This window comes from Perca fluviatilis, chromosome 18 (genome assembly GCF_010015445.1).
Source record: "Perca fluviatilis chromosome 18, GENO_Pfluv_1.0, whole genome shotgun sequence".
Classification (NCBI taxonomy): domain Eukaryota; kingdom Metazoa; phylum Chordata; class Actinopteri; order Perciformes; family Percidae; genus Perca; species Perca fluviatilis.
In genome coordinates, this window is record NC_053129.1 from 21,734,769 (window position 1) to 21,740,615 (window position 5,847).

General features: G+C 39.5%; 1 long non-coding RNA gene across 1 annotated transcript; it reads right to left on the minus strand.

Moving 5' to 3' along the window:
• Window positions 1-2,087: 2,087 nt before the first annotated feature.
• LOC120546761 lies at window positions 2,088-3,580 on the minus strand. Its single transcript, XR_005636933.1, has 2 exons — window positions 3,403-3,580; window positions 2,088-2,301 (listed from the first exon to the last, which is right to left on the minus strand). It is a non-coding gene; the product is annotated as an uncharacterized LOC120546761 (long non-coding RNA).
• Window positions 3,581-5,847: the final 2,267 nt, after the last annotated feature.

A 5,847-nucleotide genomic window follows, 5' to 3' on the forward strand; every position in this document is an offset into this window, starting at 1 on the left:
GAGGGGAAGACCGCTGAGGCGGTGCCCCTGGCCGTTCTGGGGACTGGGAGAGCCGTAGCGGAAAGGCGTCGATCCCAGTCTCCAGATCCAGTCCTCACAGTGGGGAGGAAGGAAACCCGGTGAGAGAGTCGTCGTTCGGGGGAGACGAGTCATCGGACTCGTGCCCGTCGAAGACGCCCTCTTCCAGCGGTTCCAGGGCGTCGACGGTGTCGCGTCGGTCCGCCCAGCTGCCGTCCCCCTCTCCGTCGACCTCAAAGGCCAGAAAAGTGTCCGCCCGCCGTTGAAGCTCTTTAGAAGGCAGGCGGGCGCAGAACGGGCAGGAGGCGTCGGAGGTGAGAGCCTTGCCGGCGTGGGGGGCGCCGAGGCAGGTCTCGCAGCGGGGGTGGAGGTCCGGCGAGAAGATGTAGCCGGTCCGGCAGGTGGGGCAGAGGCGGACGCCGCTGGAGCTGGTAGTCTTCATTACCTTCTTCATAACTGCTCTTGCTTGAAGAAAAAGTGGGAGCAGAGCAACGGGTCCGCCCTGTTTTTATACAGTATTTGCGGACGTAGTTGAAGCCCGTGCGGCACGCAAGGGCGGGAAAGAAAATCTTCACGACTGCGCATGCGCGAAGGGATAAACCCAAAGCGTGGCTTAGAGGGCAAAGCCTATACGAAATAGAACGTTTGGTTAACTGTAATAACCATAAAGCACCGATAAAGTCTTGCTACTGTTAGCAAGTATCATCAGTCTATGGTTGGCGCAATTAGCCTTTACATGCTTTTAAGAGCTAACGTTAGTAGAAATAAGATCTTTTAACTGAGTTAAAGTTACACTAAAGAACAATACACTGTTGTTAATTCATCTGTATTCTCCTAGATAATTAATGAAGTACAGTTACATGCTAGTGTGCATATATATTTAACTATGAGGGGCTCAAATGGAAATTGATGACTCTTTTTTTCTTTCTTTCAGAAATAGGAGTGTGGAGAGCCACGATGGCATGTGCACCCAACCCAATGCCTCAGAATGAAGTAATAGTTACTTTTCTTTTTCCACTGTGCATTACAGACAACCAACAGACTGTCACACTATGCTCACTGTAATTGTAAAGGCAGCTTTTATTTCTTTACCCAGGCATTTGGACTTGACTGAACAGTGCTGCACAAGTGCTTTAAGCTTTATGTTAAGCTATATTTTTATATTGTGGTTTGTAATGTCAACCATTTCTACTGTAATTAACAATGTGGCACTAGTGATTCAACTACCTCTTTTTATTATGCAGACTTCACTTGTGACAGTGAATTTTGCCTTTACAGCAGTGATTTATGTGTGGAATTTACACTGGATTGTAAAAGGTGAACTACATTATTTAATTCATCACTTTAAACATAATGTTAAAAATATTGCCAGTGTTGTTTGTGGTTTATGTAGTTTTTGAAGTTAATGCCCATTTCAATGTGAAATAAAGGTCTTTCTAAAGCTACATTTGTTGTTTTTCTGAAGTAACTATAGGAACATACAGTATTGTCATACAAGACATTGGTAATTTGATAGAATTTGTAATTGATTAAAAGTGTCTATTTGGGCTTTAATCAACATAAATGATTTCTTAAATGTTACCATACTTACTTGAATGTTGACAAAGGATCAGCAAAATGTAGTTTGTGCTTTTCTTGTGTGTCTTTATGTACTTGTCAATTTTAATCACCATGAAAACACTTCACCAAAATCCTTTTAGATTAATTTATAGGAATATATTTGAAATACGTAGTAGTTAATTGAAAATGCACTAGGGTCTGTTTAATCTGTGTAGGGTTATTGTAAATCCATTATAACAAAAGTATGATCACAAATTGCAAAGAAAAAATAAACAACTTATTCAATGTAATAATTAAATCAATGTACCTTATATTTACTGCACTGACATTTTTTAAGTATGAAAACTAAAAACCATACAAGGACATGCAATGTCAATATCTAATTCTAACAGTTTAATCCTATACATAAAATATCTCAATTATATGCCTAATACATATTTCTAAAGTGCTAACTTTTAGGTTTGAATGGTGAACAGAACCCAAATGCAGACAGAACGCAGAGCCAGGAGTGTGAATTAACAGGTTTTATTTAAAGTATCCAGTCCAGGTTTCTGAAGGGGGAAAAGCACGTCAAAGTTTCCAGGATGGAGAACGGGTCGGTGCTTTCTGGGAAGGAGCGGGTCCGTCAGAGGAAGATAGTAGGCCGGCTAGTGGTGGGGTCCAGTGGTGGTGGCTGTCTGCTCCGGTGGATTCCATACTCCAGGAGTCAGGTTCCAACGGTAGCTGGGGCACAAGAGAAAGGATAAGGACAGGCAAATGTTTGTAATAGACAAACATGTAGTTAAGGCATGGTAGATCACAATGAATTATATTAATATATGCGCTTGTACATGAATCTATGCTTCAGTTGAGGACATGCAGTATTAAGTAAACATACTCCTTTTTTAATGATATGTACATTTTGGTAATAAACAGCACTTGTAAATATAGATTGTAACATGTATGTGACTCATCTTAAAACAGACTAATGTGCTGACAGAAGGTCTTCAAATAGATTAGCAGACACAGTAAGTGGAAGAAAGACATCAGTGTAACAGCATCAACAACAGTGGTTAATAACTACTGCAACAGCATGCTTGTTAGGTACATTAAGAGTCTGAAATAATGTATTTAGAATTTTTTGAGAATTGAACTTACATAGTGACGCTCCAATATTGAAACTGGTACTTTATACAATACATTTGGCAGCAGAACTGAAGATTTTTCAAGATAGAACACTAATGTAAAATTATATATATATATATATATATATATATATATATATATATATATATATATATATATATATATATATATATATATATATTTTAGGTTGCCCAACTCTTGGGCAGGAACATATATTTCAGTATATTCAAGTAAAAGCAGGCTCTGCTTGTCCTGTGCGAATGCGCCACACGAAACTCAGATGTGAGGGGGTAATTTCTAAATCACACGCACTCCCAAAATGATTCTAATCCCGTGCGAATATAGGGTTTAATATGACTTTGCACCATAGCATTAGCTATATCAGGCTTTGATTTTAAGCTAACATTAGCTACCATTACATGTAATGGTAGTGTTAACTTGCGGGTTAGGGAGGCATGCGCATCGATTAGCAATAACACCACATATGGTTAAAAATAGGTCGCCGGCGAGACCGTTGTGCATACCTACTGTATACGACTGTAACGTTAAATATATATTTGAATCCGTTTATACGGTCTGCATAACATTAGCCCGCTAGCTTGGTTAGCAAGGTGCAATCTAGCTAGCAAACTGATATTAATTGGGATGCTAACGTTGGCTAACGAAAAACAGTATTTAAAAAAATGTAACGTTACTTACCAGAAAAACTGAACGGCCGACTTCTTTGAGTGTCTTGTCGTCCAACCGAACGCTGAATAAGACATTATTAGGCGACCAAAGTGTCACAGTCACTACGAAGAAAGCTGGTCAAACTCCAAAATGAAGTTAACGTGCCTTGGATAAGCTTTGCTAAACCTCTGTCATGATTGACAGGCCGCAAACTGTCAATCACATAGCCACGCCCTAAAACACCCCCTGCTTTATCGCCGATTTTAAAATCAAAGAGACCATAATTCAAAAAATTAACATCATTATGTGTTGCAGAAAACTTTTCACTAGCGATTGAGACCATAAACTCATTATGAGGAGGTTTACTGAGGTAATTAATCAAGTAAGAAGTGGGTCACTTTCTCATAGACTTCTACAGAAACCGACCTCCTTTTGCAACCGCACGTGTCGCCCCCTGCTGGAATTCAGATAGAATGCAGGTTTAAGGCACTTCCGCATTTGCAGCACTTTGCGAAACCGGATGCGCTGTCCACTAAAAGTCTATGGGGAAAACATTGCTTGTGATGTGGATGAGGTGCTGTGGCCAGACCGAAACAGAAGAGAGGATGCAGCACAGTTTTTTTTTTTTTTTTTACTGTAACTATATACAGTAAATTCTTTTTTTTTTCGTAAGTAGACCACTGTATGTGCAACTTTGTAGTGGTTGGGATGTATACTGTGTACATTGTTTTTGTGGGAAAAATAAAATATATTTGTTACCGTGTATTTGTGTGTTCTGACAATATTCTCAAATATTTTACAACACACTTATGTATGTACTGTCTGTGGTAAGTGTAACACTGAACAAAAAAAAGGCCTAAGTTATTACGAAAAAATGGAGAAGTGTTTTCCATTCATCATAGTGTTTTACATTGAGCACATCAGTGTTGAACTGGTTCTTATAAATGTCTATTCATATGATGGTTTGTGTGTGTCATTTTAAAACAAAATACCATTTGAGAAGAAATAACATTGTTTTGAATGTAAAGTTTTATTTTGCAGTAGAATTGAAGGGTTTTGCCCATTGTGTGTGTGTGTGTTTTTTGATTTGTGCGTAGAGTTATGGGGTCCGTTTCAGGAAGGAGGTTTAACAAACTCTGAGTGTAACCCTGATGTCTGAGTTGATTTAGCCTGAGATGGGAAACTCTGAGTTTTCAGTTCCAGAACAGCTGATATGAGTTGGTTCAATCAACTCAGAGTATGTTCACGCACGTGCACCACCACAATAAAAAGGCAGCATGAATGGAGCCATGATACTACGATTCACCATGGTAACAACCACAAACAAATGGGTCGGCGTAAATACTCATGCGTACAAACAGCGAGTTTGAACATGCATTTCGTTAAAAAAGCAAGACGCGCGCTGCTGCTGCAAAAGAGAGAGAATTGGTGTGGGAGAAAATTGCTGCTCGAGTCACAGTGTATTAATTTCATATTTAATCACAGTTAACTTATAATATCACTGGTGAAAACTGGAATTGTATTACACCTATAATTTCATTTAGGTGCAATTCTGCGGGCAACAAAGTAAGCTATACTAATCCCATTCTGAGCCTGCAGCACCATGATCATTAACAGAACTATAATGTGTAATCATTTAGCGTATTTTCCGGACTATAAGTCGCACCGGACTATAAGTCTCATTTATTTAGAATTTTTTTTTTTTTTCATTTGTCAACTACACAATAGCACACAGATCAACAGGCTGAATACGGTAGGTGTCCGGTAGTGATGTTACCTGTGAACCTCCTGCTTTGAGGCATGTATCGAAAACATGAACCAATTTGGAATGAAGCTTTGTATCGGAGCTTGATTTGTTTTGGGATAATCACGTGACCAGTGACGTCCGAAGCTTCGTTTCACACACACCCACCTGACTGCTTCGAAGTTGAATTCAAAAGCTGCGTGAGCAGCGCAACACGGGGCTGGGTTTGCTGCAGTAGGAGAGTCAACAGAGTCAGGAGAGTTAGTGAATAGAGAGATTATTATAGCTAGTAAGAAAGTGTATAGCCAGTAGAAAGTTCATAGCGATTAGCCTAGTTTATAGTAAGTAGAGAGTTTATAAAAGAGAGTTTAGAGCGCCTTCTGCACTGCCTATCTCACCTATTTGGCTGAGGAGACAATGTTGCTCTAGGCTACGTAGGCCTAATCAAAGAAATGTGTGCGCAATGTGCAATGTGTTCTTCATTCATTTCCCTCCCGAATTGATGTATTTGTTTTCAAACACAAGACAGTTCACAACCAAAATCCTAACTTTATAGTTCTTTTTTTTTTGGCGGAGAAGGCAATTACATTTTTATTTATGCAAGGTCCCACATATTATTTATGTCATTATTTATTTATCACTGAATTCATACTCAAAATGTATTCATCTTCAACTCTAAAGTACGCCTAGAGTTTAGATTCTTTGCCCGAGCCCGCCCGACTTTCGGGCCG